Source organism: Salmo trutta, chromosome 34 (genome assembly GCF_901001165.1).
Source record: "Salmo trutta chromosome 34, fSalTru1.1, whole genome shotgun sequence".
Classification (NCBI taxonomy): Eukaryota; Metazoa; Chordata; class Actinopteri; order Salmoniformes; family Salmonidae; genus Salmo; species Salmo trutta.
In genome coordinates, this window is record NC_042990.1 from 17,161,379 (window position 1) to 17,182,198 (window position 20,820).

General features: G+C 44.7%; 1 protein-coding gene across 1 annotated transcript in view; it reads left to right on the forward strand.

Moving 5' to 3' along the window:
* LOC115173713 (partitioning defective 6 homolog gamma) overlaps nt 1–20,820 on the forward strand; it is a 54,067-nt gene that overhangs the window by 23,687 nt on the left and 9,560 nt on the right. The window lies entirely within an intron of this gene.

Below are 20,820 nucleotides of genomic sequence, written 5' to 3' on the forward strand. Positions count from 1 at the left end.
ACTTGTAACGAGATGGAAGTAAAATTGTTATTGCCATTTTAGATTTAAATTTTATCCATAGTTAATCTTCCGTGACGTTGTTTTTCTTAGATCCATAAGTTTCTCCTTCTCATCATGATAATGTGTTATTGTTGGAGGAGAGTCCTTTTGGCATTTAGCATGCCTCTGTTAGCAACACGTCTCCTTTCCCCCAGGTGTAGCCCCCCTCCCAAATTCCTGAAGACTTGCCTGTAGCTTCACTGCGCCATTAGTCTGTCAATGCATCCCTCCTATGAAGGCTGGGTATTATTTGTGTCTGTCTACCACAGCAGCCAACCACGGGGTACTGTCTGAACATCTGGTCTACCCAGACCCTTCACGACGACGGGGCTTCTGAGAACGCTCCCTGGAACAGGACCACGATTTGTTACCACCGTCATTGTACTGGAGACTCCTCCTGAAGAGACGCACACCTGACAGCTGTGTTTTCACCTCTCCACCAGTGTAGTGTACAAAGCTGTGCCCTCTGAGCGTTTTGAACCAGGGTGTAGAGTCATATAGCATTAGCCCTTTATCCCCCCCAGTCAGACCAGTGACAGCAGAGCAGGGTTAGGGATGTCACTCCTGTGCTGAGCTTGGATTAGATGTCTGATTAGTTTAATGTAGTATTTATTCATGCGAGAGTTCTGCCTTTCTCCTCCTCTCCAGGCCTTATGTAAGTGTGCTACTGGATTATGCAACTCACATGCTGCCTGGCCAGAGGAGAGGACTGCAGCAACCCTTGTATTATCGGCCATGGCTCCCTTCCAGAGGACAAAAGAACGGCTACAGCGTGAAAGTGGAGGCCTGCTGTCAGGGCCACGTTGACTTGAAATAAAAAAGAATCTGAGCAAGAGATGGACAATGAGACAAGTCTACTGCACAGTTAATTAGTGATGCACCGATATGACATTTTTGACTGATACCGATATCCAATATTTTCCTTGCCAAAAAAACTATTTTATTTTTAAATCTTTGCGGCCTTTTAAGCATTCTAGTACAGTTAAAGAGTTAACACACACACACACACACGGACGCAGCGGTCTAAGGCACTGTATCTCAGTGCAAGAGGCGTCACTACAGTCTCTGGTTCGAATCCAGGCTGTATCACATCCGGCTGTGATAGGAAGTCCCATAGGGTGCCGCACAATTGGCCCAGCGTCGTCCGGGCTGTCATTGTAAATAAGAATTTGTTCTTAACTGTCTTGCCTAGTTAAATAAAGGTTACATACACACCACACTGACCCCAAAAATATTTTGTTGGCATTTTACGTATGTCCCCATTACCAGTAAAACATAATCAAAACCTATTTCTTTCACTTACTCGCTGTGCTGTTTCGTTGTTCAGTCATTTCATTCTCAACCAGGATTTTTATGGAACCCTGTTTGGGTCTTTTGCATGTCAAAAAAGATACACGTCAAATAACACGACATCATCTGTTTCAGTAGCTATAGTTAGCTAGCTAACTATACAGCTTGGTGTCATCTAAAATAACCCTAATTTATAAGACAGTTCTTATTTGATTAATGGTGGTTGGACCCATCTATGTGAAGCTAGCCACAATAAGGATTAGCCACAATAGTGGACTTTGCTGTTAGCCTTCAAAATAAAAGTATGGCATAATTCTACTATTTGTATTCACTGTCAATGACATACTTTTATTTTGAAGGCAAACCGCAAATTCCACTATTGTGCCTAATCCTTATTGTGGCTAGCTTCACAACACATAACAAGGTCCGGTCGAGCATCACTAGCCAGATGAAGCTAGTTGGCTGCTTATAATGTTAGCTTTGGGCAACAGGGTTAAGTAGCTGGCTAGCTATTGATTTTTATGAACTGAAGTTCAATTTCAATAGGCGAACAACAAGTAGCAACCTAGCTAATACTTACTCACAAGGATTCCTAAATCATTGCTAAGTATAATGAAAATGACTGCAGTTTCTACTGGTCATTGTTTTCAGGCTGGTTGTATTGGTGCTAGCTAGGTACCAAGCTAAAGCTAGCTACCCCAGATGTTGCGGTCGAAGAAATGATGCTTTATTACCAATGCGGTATTGTAAACACATCGTTCGTGGCCGGTGTTTGCTTGTTTGCAGACTTTGTTTTGTACATCTTTGACAGTGTTACTGTATAGTTTATGACACTCAAAGACTCAAACGGCGTTCCATAGTATGTATGTCGTGAAGCTAATAGCAGTGACGCTATTACTGTGTAACTCCGGTAGGGCAACATCTGAAAAATAGCACCCTTGGTAGTGTGTACCGGTGCTCGACCAGTCATCGGAAGCCAACATTACCCACAACGGAGAACGGTTGATTGTCAAGGGCAATGAATTCCATTATCTTGGCTTTGATGGATTTCGCATTTGAGTTGTCACGCTGAAATGTTCTTACACTTTCAAATGACTGCTGGACTTGTTGACTGCTCGATCCACACAGCAGACATTGTGGGCTAGGTTAGGAATGCTGTGTTGCACGTGCAGCGCAACATTTTACTTGGTGTAATTACGTCATGTACCTACATTATATAGGTATGCACAGTAGCTTTTACATCGGTGTTAAAGTAGACATCGGGCCGATACCGATGTTGGCATTTTTAGCTAATGTTGTCCAATTTCGATATGTTCACCGTCTTTTTTAAATTTTTATTAAAATGTATTTATTTTTTATTATTTTTTAAATATATATATATATATATATATCTCGTGCATCCCTACAGTTAATGCATTTCCGATGTCTGAATGCTCTGCAGGGATAAAAGCCTGGTTCTGTTTGGAATAGAGTGGTTATGAAATGGGTCCATATGTATGAGCTGGTCTACATGTTGCTCTTGAAAGGGGAGGAAGAGAACCAGCTGTCAGTAGCCCCTCCACCCCATGTGCCCCTCCCCCACTCCCCAGCATTAGGTTTCTTTCCTCTCACTTTGGTGAAAGTGCTGAAGCTGACAGTATGACTGTTCAGAGAAAGTCTGAAAGAGGTTGAACCGAAAGGGAGAGAATGGCCTCTACAGGTTTAGGCTAGTCCAGTCTGCTGTGGTTCTGTTATTCCTCTGTCAGACATCAGACAGCCCTGTCTGGGTCATTGGTAATCCCAGTCATATCCAGAGGGGAGACAGTCTGAGCATCACAACACCATGCTGGACAAATAACTCCCAGAGAGGGGGGGCACTGGCTGGCTGCAGATGAACAGACCGACATGCTGTTCATTGAAATGCCTTCTACCTTCTTATATGTTTTATAGCAGGTCTGTATTTGGCTTACCTCTACAGTATATTTGGTTATCCTGCCTGCTTCTCGTAGTAGGCTGTCCTTTGTGTGTTCCTGGACCATGTCAAGTGTATCTATGCTAAGGTGGCAATTATTTATTTATTTATTTATTTGTAATAATGACAATTACAACAATACTGAATTAACACTTATTTTAACTTAATATAATACATAAATACTATCAATTTAGCCTCAAATAAATAATGAAACATGTTCAATTTGGTTTAAATAATGCAAAAACAAAGTGTTGGAGAGGAAAGTAAAAGTGCAATATGTGCCATGTAAAAAAGCTAACGTTTAAGTTCCTTGCTCAGAACATGAGAACATATGAAAGCTGGTGGTTCCTTTTAACATGAGTCTTCAATATTCCCAGGTAAGAAGTTTTAGGTTGTAATTATTATAGGAATTATAGGACTATTTCTCTCTCTACGATTTGTATTTCATATACCTTTGACTATTGGATGTTCTTATAGGCACTTAAGTCTTGTCAGTGTAACAGTATACAGTGGGGGGGAAAAGTATTTGATCCCCTGCTGATTTTATACGTTTGCCCACTTACAAAGAAATGATCAGTCTATAATTTTAATAGTAGGTTTATTTCAACAGTGAGAGACAGAATAACAACAAAAGAAATCCAGAAAAACGCATGTTTGCATTTTTAATGTGTTCTTAATCTGACTTGCCTAGTTAAATAATGGTGTAAAAAAAAAAAAATTTAAATCGGCGAATCGGTGGCCAAAAATACCCATTACCGATTGTTATGAAAACTTGAAATCGGCCCTAATTAATCGACCATTCCGATTAATCGGTCGACCTCTAGTTAGCACCATGCCTGATTGGGACAGGCCCTCTCTGTCCGCCTCCGGCTGCCTGCTCTGTTGTAGCAGGACCATTATCGACAGTTTTAGTTGGGGCCCTAAGTCAACCCACTTGTTAGGGTCTCAGTCGTGCCACACCACCCCCATCTCCACCCCTGCTCTTCCCATCAACAGGGGGCCAAATAGTTTGGTTTAGTTTACCCAGGCAATTTTTTTTTCTTTTTTTTTCACCATGGCTTTACTTTGACGTGTCTTGGTGTTTGTTGGTGTTTTGTAGTTTAATGGTTGTTTGTGGAGTTAGTCATTATACGTTCATGCCAACAACAACACAGCAGCTGCTTGTTGTTGTTTAGGAGTTTGACAGGAGCAGGGATGGTTGGGATGAGAGCAGACGTGTGGAGGATTGGTGAGAGGAATCTGCACTCCTTCCTTTGTTCATCTTCCCCCCCTCCTTGGATTCCTACTTCCTGGTCGCCTCTCTCCTCTGTCTGCTCCTGAGATCACACACACTCCTTCCCATCCTCTCTCTCTGATCCCTAAACTAGAGTGGAGGGAGGAGTGTGTTCACTTTAATTAAACTCTAAACGTGTGTTATATTTGGCAAACTTGGAATGTTTTTTTTCTCTCTCTCCCTGCTTCGTTTTGTTTAACGACCTGCTTTGAAAAGGCCTCGCTGTGTCAGCTCCCACAACCTATGTTTCCAGACACACTGCCATGATTCCTGTGTGAGTTTCTCTCCCACATAATCTGAGACTGTTTCTGTACCAGTACATGTTAGCCTATACGACCTGTTATGGCTGTAGTTCTCCAGAGACTCACAGTTTAACAACTACCACCAAACCCTTTCTGCCAGCTGTCAGCGCTGTAAATACATCCGTCTACCTATTCCTTTCAATCCTGCAGCAGCTTCAACCGTGAGTGTATGTTTTTACACTGGGTAAAGGAGGGGAGGTTAAGCCTAGAGCGAGGCTATCGTTGTTTATAGCCCCAGCCAGGCTGTGTTTAGTGGATTCTGGACCCGACCCAGTCACATGTGGTTTAGGAGAGAACTATCCCTGTGCTGGGCGAACCCTGGAAGAGGTTCATTGTGGGTGCTGGTCGGGGAGGGAAGCGTTTAGTGTACTTTGTCTGCGGGCTATTTGAGCAGAGGGAGAGGTTAGGATGGGAGCAGGCAGTGTATCTATGCAAACCAGAGACCAGCTCTCTCTAGTTCCTCTAATTACTGATCTACTGTAGGACAAGGCCGTGTGTGTGTGTGTGCGTGTGTGCGTGCGTGCGTGCGTGCGTGTGTGTGTGTGTGTGTGTGTGTGTGTGTGTGCGCCGTCACAGCTGAGAACAAAAGTGCGTGCTTGTGTGGGGATTATGGTGCCCTTAACCTAGTTCCTTCTCTATCTTGTTAGAACGTCTCGCTGCTTGCTGCATTCACTGTAAATTGGCACAGACATGCCTCGTCTCCTGTTGAGTGCTGTACTGACATGACGTCCTTTATTCTAGTTCTCACATTTTTTTAACCATGGAGTCTATTTCTGTTAGTTTTACTGTCTCGTACATCGTGGTAAGACTATATTAAGGTTAACTTTTGCTTTCAGCATTTTTCTTGTCTTTCACAAAAAAAATGGGTCTCTCTCTAAAGCATTCTGGAATGCTGTAAACATGAATATCTCTGTCCCTGTAGATTCCGGTGGTGTTTGATGACCGGGCAACGGAGAGATGAGTTCTGTAGCAGTCGTAATCAGCCCCATCTCTCTCTCAGGCAGCACAGCTACATGTGCTACAGTGTCCAGGCCCTTTAACAGTCCCAACAGCTTGTGAACACACACACAAAAAAAACAACATTTTTTTTAATGTAACCTTTTATTTAACTAGGCAAGTCAGTTAAGAGCAAATTCTTATTTACGCAGACGGCCTACCAGGGAACAGTGGGTTAACTGCCTTGTCCAGGGGTTTGAGCTGTGAGGAAAAAGTGGTGTGAGTGTCAACGGAGTGGTGCAGGGAGAGTTGTTGTGTTCGAAACATCGCCACTGCCTCCTCTGCCACCGTTTTTCTTTCTGGAGGACATAATTACTAAGGAGGGCCTCTCCTCCTCCTCTACTCACAACACCAAACACCCAGCAACACACTGGTCTGTCTGGGAAGCAGAGATATGCTATGGACCATGAAACAAGGAATTAGAAGAACAGAATTGCTCTAGGAAGCTTAGATTTTATTATTTAGGGACGTCCACATGTATTCCTTGCAGTATTGCCCGATACCTAGTATGTAGGGATCTGCATATCCCGTCACCTGAAAGCCATCACATCTTCATCCACAAGACCAGCCACCCTGTGTACATGTTGGCGACAGTCAATATCTAGTCCATGAAGCAATGAACAACAACATATCTGCATGGTCCCAAATTCACTTTGCCTGATCAAGCCCTGCTGGGGGGAGGGGGGGGGGCTCTCACTACATATGTTTGTCCTACAAAGGCTCAGTTGTGACTTGCAGTCAGATGGGGTGTTCTACAGGGTGTTTTCACTATTGTTTATATGCTCTGCCGTTCCCCCTGTGAGAGAACAGCACTGAATCAGACATTTGTTGTTTTGTTTAGAGTGGGAGGGGGATTGTTCATCTGCTTTATTCTGGATCACCTTGGCGATAGCATGTTACATTCTGATTCTCTGTTTGTCCTTGTTTCTCTGATCTCCAAATGGTGTGATGTATAGATTAAATATGAACAGGCTAAAACAACACTCTTCGGACTGTAGTATGGGCTTCCAGTCCACGGTTGGTGTTTGGGAGTGGTAGTTGGGGGGGGGGTGGGGGGGTGTGTGCTGAATCCGCTGAAGGGGAATTAAAGGAACAATTAAGCTGAGTTTAGAATGTGTTCAAAGAAGAGGCATATATAGGTCATCGTGCTGTAAAACAATGAGACAGCCTGCTATGCCATACCCCCCCCCCCTTAACTCTAACCTCCCCCACCCCACCAGGACCAGGGAGGCACATGTTTGATTGGCTGCAGTGGATCAGGAGAGCTGTCAATCACAAAAATATTTTTGCTGATTGGCTGAGCTGGGACGTGCAGGCAGGCAACAGACCTGAGCATGAACTTTTGAAATAAAACACTGATGCCCAACCTCTTAGTCATATTGCAGAAATTATATTTTAGAGTGTGACTGCACCCCAATAACTGACAGCAGACAGACGCAGAAAGGGAGGTAAGGAAGGAAGGATGGAGGAGACGGCCCCTTTTACAAACATCTGGGCTTTTGGCCAATCAGGCCAGCTCAGCAGTTCAACCGTTCAGGGCAGTGGGATGGCGGGAGGAGGAGAAAGGAGCTCCGACTCTTCTCAGGTGACTCGTGGAGACTAGACTTGTAGACAATATGAATCGTTTACATTTGTAGACGATAGATACTGACAGCTAGAATAGAAGCACTTCTGTTGATCATACAGAAGTTTGGCTCTGCAATCTGTGGAAGTTCTGATGCTACATTATAATACCTCCATTTATTGAGTACAGTTTGTGTTCCTGTCTTATCACTGTTGTAAGCAGCCCTGACATTTAAAGTAGAGGCCTTCACTGGTCCAAAATCAGGTCTTAGGTATTTGGGTACAGGTGGATCCGTGACGACCACTACTCTAAACTCTTTGGATATTATCTCAGGGGGCCCATTGTATTTCACTTTTTTGCTTTGTTGGAGAAATTGAGATGTGGGCAGGGTAGGATCTCGTTAGTGTGTGTCATCGTCTGCAAACAGAGTCAGTGGAGCCTGGCAGGAGGCGGGCAGGAGTGGAGAACCTGATACTTCAGAAGCACACAGGAAGCAGTCTGGTTGTGTACAAAGGTGTGGATGGTTCAGGTGTAGCAGCAGAGCTCCAGACCAGTCCTGTTGTTGTTTCAGGTGTAGTTCTAGACGGGCCTGTCCCAGCATGCAGCCTGCCTAATGGTTACCCAACAACACCCAGGGAACGTGAGCCTCAACTGGGGAGGAGAGAGGCTGACACTGCCCCGTGCGGACAGTACCAGCCTCTGTGTCTTACACAATGTAAACAGGGGAATTTCACAATGTGATACAGTATTATGGCATAATAATGAAATATATGCTCTGCATCGTAGGACCTAACATACGCAGGATATTATCAGATTATCTCACGTTGTTATGGAGATGTGATTTACATACAGTAAATTGAATTTCATATTCTTGTCAACCACAGAATAAGATGCACCTGTCTCTGAGAGGGAATCATAGTCAAAGCAGTTTTACTGTGGTGGAATTAACCCCTAATCAGCATTAGCTTACTGTGTGTGTGTGTGTGTGCTTTGTCTTTCTTTAATGGTGGATGAAACATGAAGCTTTGCTACCGTTAGACTGCAATTATCCATCCAAATCCCTTCTTTCCCGTTCCACCCCCCCCCCCCCCCCACCATCGTTTTAATGGTACGTACTAGTTCACTTCTCTCAGTGCCTGACATGAAAACCACACGTTAATAGGCTGCGGGTGAAGTCCCAACTCCACTTGGCCGCTGGTGTAATTCTCACTAGTACGTGAGTTTGTGTTTGCCAGTGTGAGTCGTGTGTGTGTGTGTGTGTGTGTGTGTGTGTGTGTGTTTGCCAGTGTAAATTGATAGAGCTGGAATGTGAATGTCAACCTGGATTGTTGTGCTTGGACAGGCTGGGTATTAGGATTAACATCGGTAACCAGGATCCTGTCCCGGTAACACTCCACATTTTCAATAATGCAATTCCCCAAAATACACATGTGCAGTAGCAGATTAGCAAAACAATAAAAGAACACATTATCCAAACAGGTTGTAGCATGGAAGCCACAAAGCCGCCATAAATTCAAAGCGCACGGTTAATTGACACTGCCGACTACACACATGACCCAAATGCAGTTAATAAAACCCTACAAGAAACCCCTACAGTATAGCCAATAAAATATGTGCCTCTGATCTGTCATTGTGACTCTTCAGACAGTCACAAATGTGATCGGCCTACACACAATACACTACTGTTAACAATTCAGAGAGACATGAATGAAAACGCTATTGTCCTAGAACCTAGGCTATTTTTCTATCCAGTCCCAATGCCACTGAAACCCAAAATCATGACTCCTGTCTTGCGTGAAAGTTCCTAACTTTATTCTGTAATCCATAGGTTGCATTATCAAAGCACGTCTCTCACCTATGCATGTGATCAACAAACGGTATGAGAGTAGTGATGAATTTTTAAAACGCAGTTGGCCACCGTTAAGAGAGCTTGCTATTTAAACGATTTCCACCCTTCATCTCACTGTTTATTCATGGGCTCATTCATTTGAAGGAGGTTCTCTAGCAAGTTCAGTGTGTGTGATTCTATAACGCTATAGGCTTACTCGGGGTGCGCCCTGAGCGCTCTCTGGGTCGAGATAATTGACTGCTGAATTAATTGAGGAACATGATAAAGGCCTGCTTGGCAATTCACAACAATGTCATTGGTGTTCAAAGGTAGTTACTCTATCATTACTAAACATCAGTTTAATTTATGCTGAAATATTCACATAGTGGCACAGCCAATCCTTATTTTGGGAGAACCCTAGCATAGTGACCATATTTTGGTTTTAAACCCTTTAAATTTCCCGGGACTCTCGGGATAAATGAATTATTCCCGGTATTAAAACATGGTAGATTTTCGGGCACAATATTCATCCCTACTGGGTATAGAGCACCATGTGGCATGGTAGTCAGACTCCCCAGATCCTCTCTGATGAGGGGGAGAAGTGGGGTCAGGAGGAGATGTTGGATGGGGATAGAGAGAGATGGGGTGTCTGTCGGTGGGGGCACAGTCTAGAGGTCAACCGATTGATGATTTTTCAACACCGATACCGATTATTGGAGGACTAAAAAAAGCCGCTACCGATTAATCGGCCGTTGTTGTTTTTTAAAATTAATCTTTATTTATTTATTTATTTGTAATAATGACAATTACAACAATACTGAATGAACACTTTTATTTTAATTTAATATAATGCATAAATACTATCAATTTAGCCTCAAATAAATAATGAAACATGTTCAATTTGGTTTAAATAATGCAAAAACAAAGTGTTGGAGAAGAAAGTAAAAGTGCAATATGTGCCATGTAAAAAAGCTAACGTTTAAGTTCCTTGCTCAGAACATGAGAACATATGAAAGCTGGTGGTTCCTTTTAACATGAGTCTTCAATATTCCCAGGTAAGAAGTTTTAGGTTGTAGTTATTATAGGACTATTTCTCTCTATACGATTTGTATTTCATATACCTTTGACTATTAGATGTTCTTATAGGCACTTTAGTATTGCCAGTGTAACAGTATAGCTTCCGTCCCTCTCCTCGCTCCTACCTGGGCTCGAACCAGGAACACATCGACAGCCACCCTTGAAGCAGTGTTACCCATGTAGAGCAAGGGGAACAACTACTCCAAGTCTGAGTGAGTGACGTTTGAAACGCTATTAGCGCGCACCCGCTAACTAGCTAGCCATTTCACATCGGTTACACCAGCCTAATCTTAGGAGTTGATAGGCTTGAAGTCATAAACAGCGCAATGCTTGAAGAATTGCGAAGAGCTGCTGGCAAAACGCACAAAGGTGCTGTTTGAATGAATGCTTACGAGCCTGCTGGTGCCTACCATCGCTCAGTCACACTGCTCTATCAAATCATAGACTTAATTATAACATAATAACACACAGAAATACGAGCCTTTGGTCATTAATATGGTTAAATCCGGAAACTATCATTTCGAAAACTAAACGTTTATTATTTCAGTGAAATACGGAACCGTTCCGCATTTTATCTAACGGGGGGCATCCCTAAGTCTAAATATTCCTGTTACATTGCACAACCTTCAATGTTATGTCATAATTATGTACAATTCTGGCAAATTAATTACGGCCTTTGTTAGGAATAAATGGACTTCACACAGTCCGCAATGAGCCAGGTGGCCCAAACTGCTGTATATACCCTGACTGCTTGCACGGAACGCTAGAGAAGTGACACAAATTCATGTTAGCAGGCAATATTAACTAAACATGCAGGTTTAAAAATATATACTTGTGTATTGATTTTAAAGAAAGGCATTGATGTTTATGGTTAGGTACATTGGTGCAACGACAGTGCTTTTTTCGCAAATGCGCTTGTTAAATCATCAACCGTTTGTCGAAGTAGACTGTGATTCCATGAGAAATGTAACAGGCACCGCATCGATTATATGCAACGCAGGACACGTTAGATAAACTAGTAATATCATCAACCATGTGTAGTTAACTAGTGATTATGTTAAGATTGATAGTTTTTTTATAAGATCAGTTTTAATGCCAGCTAGCAACTTACCTTGGCTTCTTGCTGCCCTCGCGTAACAGGTAGTCAGCCTGCCACGCAGGCTCCTCGTGGAGTGCAATGTAAGGCAGGTGGTTAGAGCGTTGGACTAGTAACCGGAAGGTTGCAAAAACGAATCCCCCCTGAACAAGGCAGTTAACCCCCGTTCCTAGGCCGTCATTGAAAATAAGAATGTGTTCTTAATCTGACTTGCCTAGTTAAATAAAGGTGTAAAAAAATTACAATTAAATCGGCAAATCGGTGGCCAAAAATACCGATTTGTTATGAAAACTTGAAATCAGCCCTAATTAATCGGCAATTCCGATGAATCCGTCAACCTCTAGTACAGTCCTTATCCTAACTTCTCTCAGGACCTGTTAGTTGTTACCCAGAACCTGGGGAGATTAGAGAGAGGGTTATGAGGAGGTTAGGTTTAGGAGGTCTGGCTCTGCTCACTGACAGAGACAGCCAGGCTAGTGAGGGGGTGGAGAGAGGTCAGGCTAGGCCACACCAGACCAGGCCAGGCCAGGGAGAGGCTGTATCTAGTGTCCAGGCAGGGATGGGATCATCGGTACACCCTCATTGACCCCCACACTGAGTTTATCAGTGGGCCCTCTTCCCTCCCCTGCTGCCCAGGCAGATGTCTCACTGGGACAGTGGTGGAAAGACTTCTCTTTGGAGTTTAGGAAACTCCATTATTGGGCACTTTAATCAAATGGCACGCCCTCTCACCCCCTCCCCTGAACTAATAAATCATTCTGATATCATTACTGGAACATCCAATGATGCCGTTGATTTACAGTCTAAATGAGGCTGTCTATGACTAATACAGCTCTGTGAGTCTAGTTTATTAGGTTACTCCTCTTCAGCCTGGATCAGTGTAAATTAGTTCTAATGTATCCACTAAGGACACATACATGTTCTCTCATAATGAACAGTGTGAACCAGATCGAATAGAAATCTAATCTTTCAATCCGGAGCTGGTTAAACATTATTAAAGGACTAAAGAGTCTGAAGCTCTCGCTAATTTAGCTGTCCTCTGTCAGTGTGCTTTGTCTGACTCCTACTCTATAGTGCTGTCTCTGTCTGTCCCTTCCTGCTCTGTAGTGCTGCCTCTATTCCTAAAGCTAAAAGCTCTATTGTAGCAGGCTAGAAACGGCAGCAGTCTCCTGCTGTTGTGGTTCAAATAACATCTGTCCCCAATGCACCATGTCTCCCCTCACTCTCACGCTCTAGTGGACTAAGATGGCCATGAGCTCTAAATATGTCATTTTTTATAAAGAAGATTTTTGGACATCCTTTTTGGAAGCTTTTAGAAATCAATTTTTTCCCCATTTTTGGAAAGTAGGAGGCCGTTGGACTCCCTCCCTGGTGAGGTCCAGACTCCGATGCCTATTAGGAGAGATGTATTCCTGTGTTTTCTCTCTCTCTCCTTCCAGTCTCTCTCTTATTTGTAAACAGACAGGTGGCCCTGACTCCCAGCATGCCACTGTAATTTAAGTCACCCTGCTCCGATACGCTGCCAAAATCTGTCCCACAACCTTCTCTGTTTCTAAATTCTGCTGTGTTTGGCTGCTGCTGTAAATGTGAAGTGGACAAAATAACAATGCTTTTAGCCTGTATTCACAGATCACCTGAGATCTAGGATGACCCCCCCCCCCATATTCATTTTGATCTAAATGGCAAACTGCGATGTCAAATATGGTCCCTGAACTCCCAATTTACTGCTAAAAGCCTTGCCTTCCATACTTGTGGACAGTGGTAAGAAAACACTCAACATTAACCGCCAACACGTGTTCTGACTTCTCTGGGTGGAGACCATTTATCATTTAACCCCCCCAACCACTAGACAAGTCGGCAACTATGACCTGTGTTAAAAAATGTGATGCGTCTGAAAAAGAGGAGGAGAGAAGGCCTATCCTCCCTCGTAGTGTTGCCATTCCTATTCTCCACCCTGATCTCTTCAGCAGCAGCCCCCTAACTGGTCCCAGATGTCTGGTGGTAACAGGCAGGGGGAGAGGGGGAAGGGGGAGGGCCGTGCTGCTGACTGTGCACTCTCAGGGAGCACGAGCTCCTCCCTCGCCCCGTCTGTCTCTTGAGAGTATTTGAGTAAAGTCAAATCTCCAGAGGCTTTCCTCTGTCTTCCCCTGTCTCCAGCCTCTAGCTCTGCTCCCAGTTATGGAGGAGCGGTGGCTGGAAGGGGTCAGACTAATAGTTCTTGCTCGGATTCTTTGAATTTTGTGTGTGACGAGCGAGACGACAGGATATTTCTGTGGTTATGGTGGAGCTGGAACTTAAATAACTTCCTCCCTCAACGGCCACTCTAGCTGTCATCTACTATGTATATGTGCTTAGGCCCCTAAACATTCCCCCCCTGACCCTGCTACCGTGGGAAACATGTTGGCTTATTTTAAATTCTAGGCGATTCCCTTTTTCCAAGTTAGTGTTAAAGGAATAAGGGATGCCTTGGCAGCAGTCTTCCTGCTGCAACTCAGACCTCCCTGATGCTGGAGGGACAGACGTGATCACACAGGTTATAGAACTTCTAACTGACCCTTTCCCTGCAGGTGATGCAACACCTCTGGTGGCTGGTGTGGAGATGAGTGGATGGGGAATTTCTCCAGTACTCTCTGGCCAGGGCCAGGCTAGCCACGGTAGCCAGTGACATAATGGGAAAGGCAGCTGTGTCCCGTGCCCTGCATACCCTCTATACACCTCTCTGTGGTGGTTATGGTCTTTACCACGTGTCAAACTCATTCCACATCAGGTTTTCGCTCCTCCCTTGCACTTGATTGATTGAATTAAGGTCACTAAAGAACTTCCCTCACCTGGTTGTCTAGGTCCATGGAATGAGTTTGACACCCCTGGTCTATACTGGCAGTAAGAGCAGTTAGTCACTGTTTAGTCCGTGGGTAGTCACTTTGTTCATGTGGTGGTGGAGGAAAGACCCTTTTTATTGTCTCTATGGAAGATGGATAGCCTAGCTGTGTTGTGTGAGTGGTGTTTGCTTAAGCCAGAGTACAGCCAGAGTAGTTTGTTGGCCCAGAGTATTGGTTACCCATGCTGTTTTTAAAGGAGGCTCTTGATCTTTGAGGTCATGTGTTCTTCAGTGAGCTGGCTGTTCAGGCCTAGCAGGGGTCTGTAGCAGGGTCACGTCTAAATACTAACATCTCTTCCAGGGGTCACTCCCAGTGGCTAACCCAAGCCTGGCCTGGGAGGAGGATGTTCTCACCCCTCTCTCTCCCTGACCTCTAACCTCCGATCTCTTACACCAGCCTGGCAGAAACCTGCTGGTTTGTTCCTCTCTGGCTACTGCTCGCTGACCAACATGGTTCTGAGGAGTCTCTGTTTAGTAACGTACTCAAACTGAAGGAACATTCAGGGTCTAGTTCCCGTAGGCTACACCCGGTGAACAGAGGGGATCCTAGATGCCTACAGTATACCCGGTGAGCAGAGGGGATCCTAGATGCCTACAGTATACCTGGTGAGCAGAGGGGATCCTAGATGCCTACAGTATACCTGGTGAGCAGAGGGGATCCTAGATGCCTACAGTATACCTGGTGAGCAGAGGGGATCCTAGATGCCTACAGTATACCCGGTGAGCAGAGGGGATCCTAGATGCCTACAGTATACCTGGTGAGCAGAGGGGATCCTAGATGCCTACAGTATACCTGGTGAGCAGAGGGGATCCTAGATGCCTACAGTATACCTGGTGAGCAGAGGGGATCCTAGATGCCTACAGTATACCTGGTGAGCAGAGGGGATCCTAGATGCCTACAGTATACCTGGTGAGCAGAGGGGATCCTAGATGCCTACAGTAGACCTGGTGAACAGAGGGGATCCTAGATACCTACAGTATACCTGGTGAGCAGAGGGGATCCTAGATGCCTACAGTATACCTGGTGAGCAGAGGGGATCCTAGATGCCTACAGTATACCTGGTGAGCAGAGGGGATCCTAGATGCCTACAGTATACCTGGTGAGCAGAGGGGATCCTAGATGCCTACAGTATACCCGGTGAGCAGAGGGGATCCTAGATGCCTACAGTATACCTGGTGAGCAGAGGGGATCCTAGATGCCTACAGTATACCTGGTGAGCAGAGGGGATCCTAGATGCCTACAGTATACCTGGTGAGCAGAGGGGATCCTAGATGCCTACAGTATACCTGGTGAACAGAGGGGATCCTAGATGCCTACAGTATACCTGGTGAGCAGAGGGGATCCTAGATGCCTACAGTATACCTGGTGAGCAGAGGGGATCCTAGATGCCTACAGTATACCTGGTGAGCAGAGGGGATCCTAGATGCCTACAGTATACCTGGTGAGCAGAGGGGATCCTAGATGCCTACAGTATACCTGGTGAGCAGAGGGGATCCTAGATGCCTACAGTATACCTGGTGAGCAGAGGGGATCCTAGATGCCTACAGTAGACCTGGTGAGCAGAGGGGATCCTAGATGCCTACAGTATACCCGGTGAGCAGAGGGGATCCTAGATGCCTACAGTATACCCGGTGAGCAGAGAGGGATCCTAGATGCCTACAGTATACCCGGTGAGCAGAGAGGGATCCTAGATGCCTACAGTATACCCGGTGAGCAGAGGGGATCCTAGATGCCTACAGTATACCTGGTGAGCAGAGGGGATCCTAGATGCCTACAGTATACCTGGTGAGCAGTGGGGATCCTAGATGCCTACAGTATACCTGGTGAGCAGAGGGGATCCTAGATGCCTACAGTATACCTGGTGAACAGAGAGGTACTGAGATTCCCAGACATCTCTGCATCATAACTATTGCGTAACGGAGGTGTAATATGCCACGTGTTGTCGTCCATCACAAACACCAACAAAGACCCTGAATGTTCCCTCAGCTCAGATCGTTAGGCTCACGTCAAACTAATTACTAAACAGGTTACGCAACGGAACAAGTCAACATGTGAGTTATGTTGCTTATTAACATTCTGTAAAGCTAGTGTTTGGTGTTTATTAACGTTCTGTAAAGCCAGGCTTATGATTGGTTTGTCACAGAGGTGTAGAATGTTACCATTTATAAACCAGTTTTTGTGTCATCGGTACCAGTCTTTGTTATGCAGAGTTTATTTTTTACATTTTAATTTTTTTACCATTTATTTAACTAGGCAAGTCAGTTAAGAACAAATTCTTATTTACAATGACGGCCTAGGAACAGTGGGTTAACTGCCTTGTTCAGGGGCAGAACGACAGATTTTTACCTTGTCAGCTCGGGGGTTCGATCTAGCAACCTTTCGGTTACTGGCCCAACGCTCTAACCGCTAGGCTAAATCAAATCAAATCAAATGTATTTATATAGCCCTTCGTTTATCAGCTGAAATCTCAAAGTGCTGTACAGAAACCCAGCCTAAAACCCCAAACAGCAAGCAATGCATGTGAAAGAGGCACGGTGGCTAGGAAAAACTCCCTAGAAAGGCCAAAAACCTAGGAAGAAACCTAGAGAGGAACCAGGCTATGAGGGGTGGCCAGTCCTCTTCTGGCTGTGCCGGGTGGATATTATAACAGAACATGGTCAAGATGTTAAAATGTTCATAAATGACCAGCATGGTCAAATAATAATAATCATTGTAGTTGTCGAGGGTGCAACAAGCACGTCCGGTGAACAGGTCAGGGTTCCGTAGCCGCAGGCAGAACAGTTGAAACTGGAGCAGCAGCATGGCCAGGTGGACTGGGGACAGCAAGGAGTCATCATGCCAGGTAGTCCCGAGGCATGGTCCTAGGGCTCAGGTCCTCCGAGAGAAAGAAAGAAAGAGAGAAAGAGAGAATTAGAGAGAGCATATTTAAATTCACACAGGACACCGGATAAGACAAGAGAATACTCCAGATGAAACAGACTGACCCTAGCCCCCCGGCACATAAACTACTGCAGCATAAATACTGGAGGCTGAGACAGGAGGGATCAGAAGACACTGTGGCCCCATCCGATGATACCCCCGGACAGGGCCAAACAGGCAGGATATAACCCCACCCACTTTGCCAAGCACAGCCCCCACACCACTAGAGGGATGTCTACAACCACCAACTTACCGTCCGAAGACGAGGCCGAGTAAAGCCCACAAAGATCTCCGCCATGGCACAACCCAAGGGGGGGCGCCAACCCAGACAGGAAGACCACGTCAGTGACTCAACCCACTCAAGTGATGCACCCCTCCCATGGACGGAATGGAAGAACACCAGTAAGTCAGTGACTCAGCCCCTGTAATAGGGTTAGAGGCAGAGAATCCCAGTGGAAAGAGGGGAACCGGCAAGGCAGAGACGGCAAGGGCGGTTCGTTGCTCCAGCCTTTCCGTTCACCTTCACACTCCTGGGCCAGACTACACTTAATCATAGGACCTACTGAAGAGATAAGTCTTCAGTAAAGACTTAAAGGTTGAGACTGAGTCTGCGTCTCTCACATGGGTAGACAGACCATTCCATAAAAATGGAGCTCTATAGGAGAAAGCCCTACCTCCAGCCGTTTGCTTAGAAATTCTAGGGACAATTAGGAGGCCTGCGTCTTGTGACCGTAGCGTACGTGTAGGTATGTACGGCAGGACCAAATCGGAAAGATAGGTAGGAGCAAGCCCATGTAATGCTTTGTAGGTTAGCAGTAAAACCTTGAAATCAGCCCTTGCCTTAACAGGAAGCCAGTGTAGGGAGGCTAGCACTGGAGTAATATGATCAAATTTTTTGGTTCTAGTCAGGATTCTAGCAGCCGTATTTAGCACTAACTGAAGTTTGTTTAGTGCTTTATCCGGGTAGCCGGAAAGTAGAGCATTGCAGTAGTCCAGCCTAGAAGTAACAAAAGCATGGATTAATTTTTCTGCGTCATTTTTGGACAGAAAGTTTCTGATTTTTGCAATGTTACGTAGATGGAAAAAGCTGTCCTTGAAACAGTCTTGATATGTTCTTCAAAAGAGAGATCAGGGTCCAGAGTAACACCGAGGTCCTTCACAATTTTATTTGAGACGACTGTACAACCATCCAGATTAATTGTCAGATTGAACAGAAGATCTCTTTGTTTCTCGGGACCTAGAACAAGCATCTCTGTTTTGTCCGAGTTTAAAAGTAGAAAGTTTGCAGCCATCCACTTCCTTATGTCTGAAACACAGGCTTCTAGCGAGGGCAATTTTGGAGCTTCACCATGTTTCATTGAAATGTACAGCTGTGTGTCGTCCGCATAGCAGTGAAATTTAACATTATGTTTTCGAATGACATCCCCAAGAGGTAAAATATATAGTGAAAACAATAGTGGTCCTAGAACGGAACCTTGAGGAACACCGAAATTTACAATTGATTTGTCAGAGGACAAACCATTCACAGAGACAAACTGATATCTTTCCGACAGATAAGATCTAAACCAGGCCAGAACTTGTCCATGTAGACCAATTTGGGTTTCCAATCTCTCCAAAAGAATGTGGTGATCGATGGTATCAAAAGCGGCACTAAGATCTAGGAGCACGAGGACAGATGCAGAGCCTCGGTCTGACGTCATTAAAAGGTCATTTACCACCAAACAAGTGCAGTCTCAGTGCTATGATGGGGTCTAAAACCAGACTGAAGCGTTTCGTATACATTGTTTGTCTTCAGGAAGGCAGTGAGTTGCTGTGCAACAGCTTTTTCTAAAATTTTTGAGAGGAATGGAAGATTCGATATAGGCCGATTTTAGTTTTTTATAATTTCTGGGTCAAGATTCGGCTTTTTCAAGAGAGGCTTTATTACTGCCACTTTTAGTGAGCTTGGTACACATCCGGTGGATAGAGAGCCGTTTATTATGTTCAACATAGGAGGGCCAAGCACAGGAAGCAGCTCTTTCAGTAGTTTAGTTGGAATAGGGTCCAGTATGCAGCTTGAGGGTTTGGAGGCCATGATTATTTTCATCATTGTGTCAAGAGATATAGTACTAAAACACTTTAGTATCTCCCTTGAGCCAAGGTCCTGGCAGAGTTGTGCAGACTCAGGACAATGGAGCTTTGGAGGAATACCCAGATTTAAAGAGGAGTCCGTAATTTGGTTTCTAATGATCATGATCTTTTCCTCAAAGAAGTTCATAAATGTATTACTGCTGAAGTGAAAGCCATCCTCCATTTGCGAATGCTGCTTTTTAGTTAGCTTTGCGACAGTATCAAAAAGAAATTTCGGATTGTTCTTATTTTCCTCAATTAAGTTGGAAAAATAGGATGATCGAGCAGCAGTGAGGGCTCTTCGATACTGCACGGTACTGTCTTTCCAAGCTAGTCGGAAGACTTCCAGTTTGGTGTGGCGCCATTTCCGTTCCAATTATCTGGAAGCTTGCTTCAGAGCTCGTGTACCAGCCGCAACATTATACAGAGCCGACAGATTAGTCTAAACTAATGCATGTTAGTTTCCCCATCAACGTGAACTTATTATCACGACAACACTACATCACAACAATATGCACTGTTCTTAGATTTGAACTGAACAAATGGGCTCAGAAATAGTGGCTCAAAATATAACGTTTCATTTTCTACTTTGTGTTTATTGTTGTACTCTGTGCTGGCCAGTAGGCTACATTCAGCTTTCTGGCCAACACATTCCACTTGCTGGCAAATACATACATTCAGCACTAAACGTACAACAAAGTGTTTTGAGAACAAAGCACATGGAGAGGCCTAATGACTGATCATAAAACCCTTTATTGGACTTGAAAAGAGGCTCTTTTTCACAGGTACAGTTAACAAGGAGGAGAGGAGAGCACTGTAGGGAATAGGATGCCATTTCAGACCTAGCCCAGCCTAAAGGGGATGCAGGATTAGGACTAGGCAAGGCTAGAGTAGCCACAGCTACAGAAACTGAGTTAAGTTAAACCTATCCAGAGATATCTCCATATCCATCAAGCACCACATTCCTGACCGGTGAAACCCTCCAGAGCCAGCCTGACAGTCTGACCGGATTGTGGGTGGGAGGCCCTCTCGGCCCTCTTACAAACAGAGAAATTTAGGCACTTCACCTTTAATCCCTAAACCCTGACCCATACTGGGATGCGAGAGCCAGGTCAGGTGACTGGCCAGCATCACATGGCTTGTTTGAGGCTGTTTATTGTTGTTGTACCTTAGAACTTAATTCACTGTGACGCCATCTGAAATGGCACCCTATTCCCTAAATGGTACAGTACTTTTGACCAGAGCCTATGGGGATGCCATTTCGGGTGCCACCTAGTTAGTTTTCAGATTAGTTCTCTTGGGGAAGATGCAAAAGTTTATTTGGTTCATGTCAGTGTTTTCAGTTCCATACCAAACTATTTAGCTGTATTCCCTTGGCTCCGCATTAGTACCTTTATTACATGTTTTGTGCTGCGTCAGTCAACATCAGGCTGAAGCTATTGACTCTGGAAGCATTCGGACCTTTTCTAAATTCCTTTTCCCCCCCCGATGCTCTAG